Here is a 10,873-nt window from a genome sequence, read left to right as displayed (position 1 = left end):
CGATTTATCTTCTAGAAAGCAATATCACATGAGAACCTATAATTAAGAACATAAAAATCTATTAACGATAAAAATTATTGGACAATAATAATGTAAGATTGAATAGAGAAAAAATATATACATATTTTCTCCAATTAAAATGCATAAAAAAATCTAATTAAAAGGATATTCAAAAGGATAAATGGAATCTATTTTCTCAATTAAAAATAATAAAAATACAACTAAAAGGATAAATGGTTTCTCCAATCAAAATGCGTAAAAAAATCTAACTAAATGGGTATATTAGGAATTTCAAATTGATCTAAGGCTATTATAGAAAATCATATTATTCCCCCTATTCCCATATTTATATGTAATATAGATAGATTATAGATTAATCATATAATTAATTAATTATGTAGTAGGTCACATAACTTTGTTTATATTTTAATAAAATACATTTTTATTTAATTTACATAATATAATATATATTCACTAAATATATTACAAAACTAATAAGTATGCTTAAGCATTAAATAAACACTTAATCATATTATATTGTGCAGACTGGCTCTCAGGTTTTGCATCTTCCTTTGGTTTGGGGCTTCATATTCTTGAGCAGCCTCCTTCCGGTATTCTCCCCTGGTTAGTTCATGATACTATAGTCATAGACTATTCTTCTTTCTTCTTATTATTACCAAAAAACAAAAATAAACAATTAATTCATTTCCAAAAAATTAATTTTAATTATATAAAATGTTTGAATTTTATTTTATTATTATAATTGCACGTGTTGTAATGGTTGTTTATACTCATTCTTCTCACTTGTTATTTATCTTTTTTAATTTATTTATTTATTGCTTAAAATAATTAAGTAAATAATAAGTTATTAATCTTATCATATATTCCATAATAATAATAATGAATTACATATATTCTTTATAGAATAAGTTACTTGTACGAAATAATTATAACCAATTAAGTTAAATATTATTAAAATAATAATTAAACATTTTATATTTTACTACATTAACAAATAACATCAACATGAAGAACAACTATACCATCAACAAATGAGAAATAAGACAATTACGAGTTTGGTTAGATTGTTTTTTTTTTTTACTGTATTTGGACAATTTTTTATTTGTTTTGTCAAAGATTTAACTTTTTTTACTATATAATTTAATGAAAAATAATAATTTTGCTATTTTTTTTAATTGTATTTCGACTATCAACTAGACAGAAAAAGGAAAAGAATTACATAGTAAAAAAAATTTAAATCTTTATAGTCCAAATACAATTAAAAAAAAGGAAAAATATATGAAAGAGCTAATGTTACCTTTGACCAATAAAAAATTATTATGTAGTTCATAATCTGAAAAACAAAAATAGCAAAATTTAATATGAATATAAAAAAATATAAACATATCAAGATAAAAAAGAAACAAAAGAAACTAAAAGATAGAGAACAATATAGTTATATAAATATGTCACGACCCATTTCCACGGGCCGGACCGGCACTAGGATCTGGGTGGGCTTAAGGCCCCCGAAACCCATAGTAAGCCTATCTTATGCAAACCTCATTTTTTATTCATAATTGTGGATACAGGCCCAATAATTTATTTCAATTCTATATGACTAATACAGTTCATATATTGAATATGGACTTTGATTATTCGTTTACAACCCAACTGGAATACAATTGCGGAACTCTATCTTTACATTTACTTCATTATTTCATTCATTAACAGCCTTCTATAATTAATGTTTCAACTCCGTAGGACTCTTCTTCTTCTACCACCTTGAAAAAAATAAGTAGGCAGGGGTGAGCGCCAAACTCAATGAGTAGGGTTAGATAACCCTCTCACCCCACAGAATCACACAAATGTTAAACTATTTTAATTTGGTCACTCGTTTAGTTATATGATCATGCAGTTTGTCATACAAATGGCAATACAACAGCAATCACAATTATTATCACCTTCATGTAATCACATCACATGGAAATTAGTCAGTAGCACCACCTGAAACCCCAACGAGCGATCCTCACACATGGTTCGCCCTCTCATAAATGTGCACCAGGGAGCCGACCCCCATACGGCCAACTGATCTAATCCTCACTGACCAGTCCTCTCATTGTTTTTCCATTCTCTCTTTTTTTTTTTTAATATACTGACAGGAGGCTACCCGGTGGTCTCCATCCAATCTAGATCATCAAGTGCTCACAACAGGAGGCCACCCTGCGGGCTACAATCAAATCTAGATTATCAGGTGCGCAACAACAAGAAGTCATCCTGTGGTTTTCCATATAATCATATCATCAGGTGCACACGGGGGTGCCGATCTCCCATTTACCCGGCTGACGGTCAAATTCCATATCATATCATATTCAGGATCCATATCACATAGACTGTCCTCACAAACTCATGGTGGTCCACTTCATCCCAATTCCACACAAACAAGGCACAGTATGTTCATAGCACAAGTAATCAAACAATTTTTAATATCAACAAATAGTGCATCATAACATGGCAATTCAACGAAATAATGCATGATAACATTTAGCCGTGAATGCATGAATGCAGGTGGATGATACTAGTTATCTAACACTACTCATAGTTCTTTATTGTCCTCTAAGGAAACTGCTTTTCTAGCCACATGCTTCGAGCCTTTGTCCTTGCATTTCGGAGTTTTATAAACTTTTAACATAAACAATAAAATTCTAAGTAAGAATTTTAAATTTGAAGATTCTATTTCATATTCGTATACTAGTTTTGGTTACCAGTCATTTAATTCCCTTATTAATTTAACCTATATATATATTTATAGATATATATTAGGTTTCCTTATTTATTTATCACTCTAATAATCTTATTCTATATTTTTAATTTCTATAAACAATTTAATCTCCATAAGTAATTTAATTGCTATAATTAATTTTATTTTCTACCGAAATTTCGACAATATTTCTCCTAAAATTCAACTATCCACCAATTAACTCAATCAGTCAACTATCAAATTCTCCCAGCACATCCATCGGACAATCAATTCAGTCAATTAATCCATCCTCCATATTCTCTATATCACCATTAATTCATAAAATTTTTCTTTAATTCCATAAGTTTTATTGATATCAAAATTTCCTAATAAATTTATGTAATACTAGAATTACATTTAATTAATCAAGTATTTTTAACTAATCAATAGATCAATACTAAAATTAAATTAAATTAATTAATCAAAATTGCTACATTAAATTAGCTAATAAGATTGCTAAAATTAATTTAATTAACCAAAATTACTAAGTTAAATTATACCCAAATTACTAAAATAAATTCTGAGAATTAGCAAAAATTGATTTATACCCCAAGTATAATTTTTTTTTCTTGTCGGATTTTGCTAGATCGGGGATTTACGCGTGCCGGATCGAAGCTACACGCACTGGGATTGCAAGTGGGTGGCGCGATTTAACTGGCAGTGGCAGAGAAGCGGCGGCGGCGACAGATCGGTCGGAGGCGCGCTGGAGCGACGGCAGTGGCAGCGGCGGGCTGTGGCGTTGCTGCAGAGGGTTGGTGGCGGCTTGACGAGCTGGAGATCGTGCTGCGTTAGGGGCTGCTGTGCGCTGCACGATCTGGCAGAGGGTGGAGCGCCGCTGCTGGCGTGACGCGACGAGGAGTGGTGCTGGCGCGCGACGGCTCCGCTCGAGTTGGTGGAGGCGCGATCCGCTTCTGCCAGCACTGGAGTCGCAAGCGCAGGGAAGAAAAAGAAAGAAAAAGAAAGAAAAGAAAAGAAAGAAAGAAAGAAGAAGAAGAAGAAGAAGAAGAAGAAGAGAGGAGGTGGCAGTGGTGGCGCGGTGGTGCCGCTGGAGGTGTTGCAGAAATGGTGAGGGAGAGGGAAGGGGATGAGCGTGGAGATAAAAAGAAAGAGGGTTTCTAGAAGGTTTGGGCTGGTTCGATTCAATTCTGGTTCGATTCAGCCCAAATCTTGGGTTTTCGTTTGATTTTTTTGATTTTTAATTGGTTTTCGACTCGGTTCATCACTGTACAAATTTTTAAATTGCATTTAAATAGTTAACTTTATTTCCAGACTGTCGGTTTATTAAATTTAATTGTTAAATCTTTGAAAATAAAAATTCGGGTTATTTCAAAATAGTGTTCAGCTACAACTTAGAAATTTATAAAAATAGAAAATATTTTTAGATGACATCTGGATAACAGGAATTGGATTAGTCGAAGAGGTTTAGAATTTGATTTTCAAATAAATTATTAGTGATAATAATGTAAATTATATTATTTTTAATAGCCAAATAATTATATTTTTTGTTAAAAATGAATTAAAAGTCTAGAAAATTTGTAAAAAAAGAAAAATAAAAATTCTGAACCAAAGAATGCCAAGTCAGTATTTACAAAAGATTTTATGCTTCAGGATTATATATATATTTGTGTGTGTGTGCGCGCGCTTGATTAGTGTAGAAATAATGAGATTTTAGGGAGATTTTATTTTAAGTATTAAATTGATAAAAAAAAGGGGGAAATGATAGAAATCGGCTTAGTTGGTAAAGATTAATTGTAGAAATGTGATCTACATGAAATTCGGAACAAAATGAGATATGGCACAATTCTAGTCTGCCGCCCACAGTGACCAGAGGGGTCGACAGAAAGTTGATATGTTTTATATGATAATATGATTCTATTAGTGAATTTAGTTAGATATATGATTAATGTTAATATTAGAATTATGAAATGTTGGATACGACAGATGAGATTTAATTGGTATGAATCCTCTGATGAATGGGCTTTGAGAATTGATTATTGAATTATAATTTTGAACAAGCGTTTTAGTCTAATTTTTAGGGGGAGACTATGTCGAATTTTTTTAGAATAATAGCTATAGGAATTAGAATTTTACAAATAAATAGGTAATCAATTATGTTATTTACAAGATTTCTCTTTATCTTCCTTACTCCTCCTAGATTGCACGAGAATTTTCTCTACTCCTCCAGAGTAAGGATGTCAATGAAGCTGTATTCTCACCACAGACAGTGAGTAATAATATATAATACTTTACCAAACTCATGAATGCTAATACATTTTTAAATTCATTTCATTTATTTATTTCCAAGTAAGTTATGTGTGTATATATATATATATATATATATATATATATATATATATATATATATATTTTTTTTTTTTTTTTTTTTTGATGTGCATTAGTAAATTCTATGAATAATTGCTTTGTAATTAAATGTGATGTGATTGTTGTGTGGGAGTTGGGATGATGTGGAACACCTAGGGTGAGAGCACGAGCATGGTGAGAGTGCCGTTAGTGGGCCATAAGCGGTGGGAGTGGCTCCCCCTTGTGCACTCTGAATTATGACGTGCCATGAAAAATATTTTTATTCGGTTATGATTTCATCGAACTGGGATGGGCTCCTTGGGTGCACAAGTCACAAGAGCATAGGATTATATAATTGATATTAAAGCATGCTTGGGGAGAGCATGGTCCTACTAAGGGGATTCCACTAACTAATTACCACCTAGTATGCATTATGGTTGCTATTATTTGTGGGTGTTATGAGTAACATTGCATAAATTGTGAATGCTCAATTAGAAGAGTCTAGGAGCACATATTGTGAATGTTTGGGTTTGGTATTACATGTTATTATTCACTGAGTTTTATACTCACCCCTGCTCCCTTTAAATTTTTTCAGGAAACTAAACTCTATTCTGCATTTTATTTGAAGCTTTGTTCTTTCTTCCTCCACAGAGTCATTGAAATAATAATTAAATTGAACAGTAATTCTACTCGGCTAGAGTCCTCTAATATTTGCAACAGATGTAGATATCCGTAGTTACAATAGGAATGTTTTGTGTAATAATTGTAGTAATTGCAGGTGAACTTTATTTTATTAATTGAATCTATGGTTGAAAATATGAGTTGAATAATTTACTGGAGCTCAATGAATGAGGTTATGATTATACTTAGTGAATGCATGTGCTATAGGCCCGAAAAAATTAAACAAATAATAAGTAATGAATATATATTTGTATTTGAATTAGGGCTATTGTAATAATTTGGATTGTTATCGTTATATTGGGTCCAGTTGAATATTCTTATTGGACTTATCTTCTTGATTTGGATCTATTGGATTGGACGATTGATGGATGATGTTTCAAGCTTACTATAGGTCTCAGTGGCCTTAAGCCTAGCTGGACCCTAGTGCCGGTGTAACACCCGCAGCCCAATCCCGAAAGTACATCAAACTAATTCTACTACTACTAAAATAGTCTCTTTGGTTCAATATCATATTTACAGGTTTGCACATAAAGCATGATGAAATTATATGAACATATCCTGAGATCATATAGCTTATTCTCATAACTGTGTTAATAACTTTATTCCATCATGATACTTAATCTCAAACACTGTCATGCATATATTCATCTAGTCATACATGCATACTTGCAAGTTCCACTCAAGAAAAAAAATTAAACCAAAGGTCCAAATCTCAATACATAAAAACACAATCACAAAGTTATGCAAATCATGCAATGTGCCATATAGACTATCTCAACTTGACCATTTATGCCTAATGACTTGGTAGTTCCATCCAAATAGAGCTCACTAAGTCATAGCAATTCCACTTTTTTTTTTTTTTTTTAATCATAGATATCTCACATAAATCCATAAACCTTCTATGACTTGTAAATACTTCTATTAACTATTAACCAATCTTTTCTATCGTAACAATGATCACTTATAAACTCTTGATCATTATTATTATTATTATTATTATTATTATTATTTTTTACATATTCATGAAATCCCAAAGTATAGAAATTCTTATCATGTATATACTATGATGCATCATTATTTCTATTGCCATCAAATCTTAATAACCATGAGTCCTAATTTTTCAAAAACTCTAAATAATGACTCTCATCTCATTTCAATCATACTAATTCATACTCCTTCACATTTCGGTCATTGATTCTTTTCTTAATATTCATACAATAACATGACTAGATCCATACTTACTTATCTAATTTCTTGGGATACCATCAATCCAATAGTTAGACAACTATCTCTCCATGTTCGATGTCATTCATTAATTCACTTAACCATCATGGTCTAATAGTTATATAACATAATTATCTTAATTTCTTTGTAGGAGTCATTTACTTTTTCTCGGATCATAGAATCTCTCATTAAACAAAAATCTTTATTTATAACTTACATACCATCTCGAATTCACCAAATACTTTAAACATCAAAGGACTAAATCTCGTTGAATTTAATTCATACTTATATTATATTAAACCATAAGCTGCCACAATTCATACAAGATCTACTATTAGGCTCATAAAGATTGAAGTAATTTATTTCTTCCTAAGAATCACAATTCACTTTTCTTATAACCATAGTAATTCATAATGGCTTTAAATAATGTTTCATTCACCAACAGTATTTCTTATGAAAAATACTTATCACCTATGATTATAGCCAATTACATCAAATCATTCATCATTTAAACCTTATAAATATCATTTATGTAAATCCACCAATTAATATACCTATTCTTTCCAGAAAAATGCTTCTCTCAATAGTCATAATAACTTCCATTAACCAAAATCATGTAAACTCCATCAATTACATATACTAAAATCAATACTCCAATTTAAATAGATTCTAATGTCCTTAAATCCGAATCATTTATCAAAAGAACATATATTTACATTTATAGCAAAAGAAATATCAAATAAACTTATAATTAATAACATAAGTAATTTAATTCTTCCAAATCATAAATTCATTACTTGGACATTTATTATACCAATACACATACTATTTATTTTAAAACCATGCACCGAAATATCATGCTATGAAAATTCATTTGATAACATAATCATTTATTTCCAAACTAAGGTTTATTGAAATATGATAATCTCATTCATTTAAATGCCTTAAAAATATTTTCCAATGGCTCGCATACACTTAGGAGAAAGAGAAGGAGATAGGTTTTCATAACTTATTCATAATGGCCTTAGGTCGCCAACCTTTTCATAACATATAGAGCGCGTCCGCCCTAACATAAGACACCCACGTGCCTAGCATATGATCATAGCTTCTTATCATAATGGCATCAAATGCCGAGCATGCTCATCATACATAAAATCAAACCACGCATCAAATTCACACCAAGTATATTAGAGCCCAAAATCCTTGTTTTAATTCTTAATTCATAACACTTCTCATAAAACTTGTCTTATGTTTTAGTCTTCTTAAATTCATAATGTCAGCGTACTTTACAAAGTCACTAACTCATGAAAAATTCATATGTAAACAAAATTATTTAACTTATAAAATTTCTTATCATATGAAATCATATATGTAAGCTTACTTTAGAACTTAAGTAACTCATAAAAAAACTTCATACTTAAATATAATTACTTAATATAGGAAATTTCTCATAAATTCCTTTTCTTTTAAAACTTTCTTAAAGTCATAATGAAATGTAGCATAAGTAATTTCTTATCATATCACATCATACTTTTCTTATTCAAAATTCAAAGAACATACACCTTAAATACTTTTCAAACTTATGTCTTATTTGTGTCAAATAAATCTTAAAGTATACAAAGAATCAAGAGAACTTCATCACACATGATTCATACCTACCTTTATCCAAATAAACCTATGATTCAAGACATAGAAAATTTCCAGCATTAATATAACCTTGACCTTTGCTGGGTTTCTAAGACATAACTTGAGTTCTAGATCTCCAAATTGAGTGAAGTTTGATTCATTAGAAAGATAAGACAAACGTCTACAAATGTTATCAAGGGACAACAGCCCAGATCAATCTGTAAGATGGTGAAAAAAGGCTAGGAACACAGACCAATAGTCCAAACCTGATTCAGCAGAACTAATTCCAATGTTTATCAAATTCCTACTTATCTAGATGCTCAAATCAAACCAATCCAAAACCAGAGAAGTCTCAAGACACAGGCAAACAACTCTCATGAAGAACTCAGAACATAATATTACCATTATAGTGGTCAAAATGGGCACTCAATTCAGTGATACCTGTGGCCCGTCATAACAGAGTTAGTTTAGGTATTTTAGTCATAAGTTGAGCTATACATATCCAAATTGGACACAAGAGGATGGGTTGGAAAGCTAAGAAGTATACCTACAACTTTTATGAAGGACTCAGACACAAATGGAAACTAGAAAGGATCAAAACATAGTCCTTAATCTCACTCAATATCACTTTTTGTTTTTTTTTCCAGTTTCAGCTTACTTAAAGCATATACAAGGTAGAGATTTCTACCACATACTCCATACTCATCAAACATCATCTTAAGAGCATAAAGTAACAAAGAATAATAAGAAAACTTAAGCCCTTTTTCATCAATAGGTTCTGCCACTCTTGGAAAATGAAGAATAAAATATTTTTCTCATCAATTCAACATATAGACATGCTTAGAAATCTCCCAAGAACACATTTATACCACCAAAGTTCAATAATCAAATCATTTCATCTAAAAATTCCCCATTGTCACAAAATAGTATAAACTTCACAAAATCAAAAATTTAAACAAGGTAAGAGTGTTTATGAACACTTACCTTAAAAATCAAGCTTGGAACACCCAAAAATCACCAAATCAAACCTTAGTCTTGCCTTTATCCAACTTAGATAGCTCACCTTGTACTAACAAAAGAAAATCCTCAAATAAACTCAAAACCCAAACCAAAAAGGCATAGAAAAATGCTATGAGAATGAAAGGATCCAAAATCCCTAATTAATTCCATAAATCAAACTCAAAATCACAAAATCTACTTACTTGAACTTTAGCTAAAACTCAAAAATTCTTCAAATCCTTAAGCTCCAATACAATGAATAATCTTGAATCTTCAAGAGGAATGTCTTGGATTGAGTTCATATGGTCTAGTTAGAGTGATTTCTTGTGAGAAATTGAAAACAATAAGGGAAGAAATGAGAGGGTAAGTTTCGGCCAAGGAAGAGAAGAAAGAAAGAAATTCACGTTGAAGAGAGGAAGAAGAAGGGAAAGTGGTTGCTCAAATAATTGAGCAACAAGGGTATTTTAGTCTTTACTCTACATTGGATGGCTAAGATTAAGTCATGTCAATGGTAATCTAATCCAATGGCTAAAAATATTCTCCAATGTATTTCCTTCAAAATATTATTTATCTTCACAAAAATTCTCAAATTGAATCCTTCAAATAATTCCTCTAATTTCCTTAAATAATATAACACCATCTCAAATTTACTCTATAACAATAATTTTTCTCATTTCCTTAATTAATATAACACCATAATTCACTATTCACTAATTATCTAAATTCTCCAAAAATATTCATTACTTACTTTCTACCCATAAAAATCATGTATGCATACTCCAAAAATATTAAATAAAATATAATACATAGATAGTAATTTTTCTGGACCAAAATAATATCAATGTCCGGACTGGTAGTACTATTCACAGACCGGTGGTACTATTCATATACTGATAAATCACTATCCATCCATAGTTAATTATACTCAATATCTCTACCTCGGGTCTAAATAAAATATTATGCCCCTCTCTGTAGCACCATTCATGACCCGATAAAATAATACCATATAAGATTCGAAAATTTTTGGGGCGTTACAGCCGGCCACAGAGACAGGTTGTGACATAAATGGACCTATTTTTTCCAATTAGAATGTATTAAAAATCTAATTTTTAAAAGGGTAGTTTTAAATTAAATTAAGGCTAGTATAGGAAATCTCATTATTCCTCCTTATTCCCACATTTATATATTGTGTATATTATAGATATAGATTATAGATAGAATGTTATACTAATCTATATTTCTGTA

General features: G+C 30.6%; 1 long non-coding RNA gene across 3 annotated transcripts; it reads right to left on the bottom strand.

Moving 5' to 3' along the window:
- Positions 1-410: 410 nt before the first annotated feature.
- On the bottom strand, positions 411-10,023 carry LOC149495612 (uncharacterized). 3 transcript variants are annotated; one of them, XR_016321442.1, is made up of 4 exons: positions 9,832-10,023; positions 9,614-9,698; positions 1,319-1,354; positions 411-666 (listed from the first exon to the last, which is right to left on the bottom strand). It is a non-coding gene; the product is annotated as an uncharacterized LOC149495612 (long non-coding RNA). The 3 variants fall into 3 exon arrangements; XR_016321441.1 differs by having other exon boundaries at positions 411-663; XR_016321440.1 differs by lacking the exons at positions 411-666; positions 1,319-1,354 and adding an exon at positions 1,392-1,781.
- Positions 10,024-10,873: the final 850 nt, after the last annotated feature.

This window comes from Jatropha curcas, chromosome 6 (genome assembly GCF_041381405.1).
Source record: "Jatropha curcas cultivar XTBG-Jc1 chromosome 6, XTBG_Jcur_1.0, whole genome shotgun sequence".
Lineage (NCBI taxonomy): Eukaryota > Viridiplantae > Streptophyta > Magnoliopsida > Malpighiales > Euphorbiaceae > Jatropha > Jatropha curcas.
This window is presented reverse-complemented; position numbering and strand designations above follow the sequence as displayed.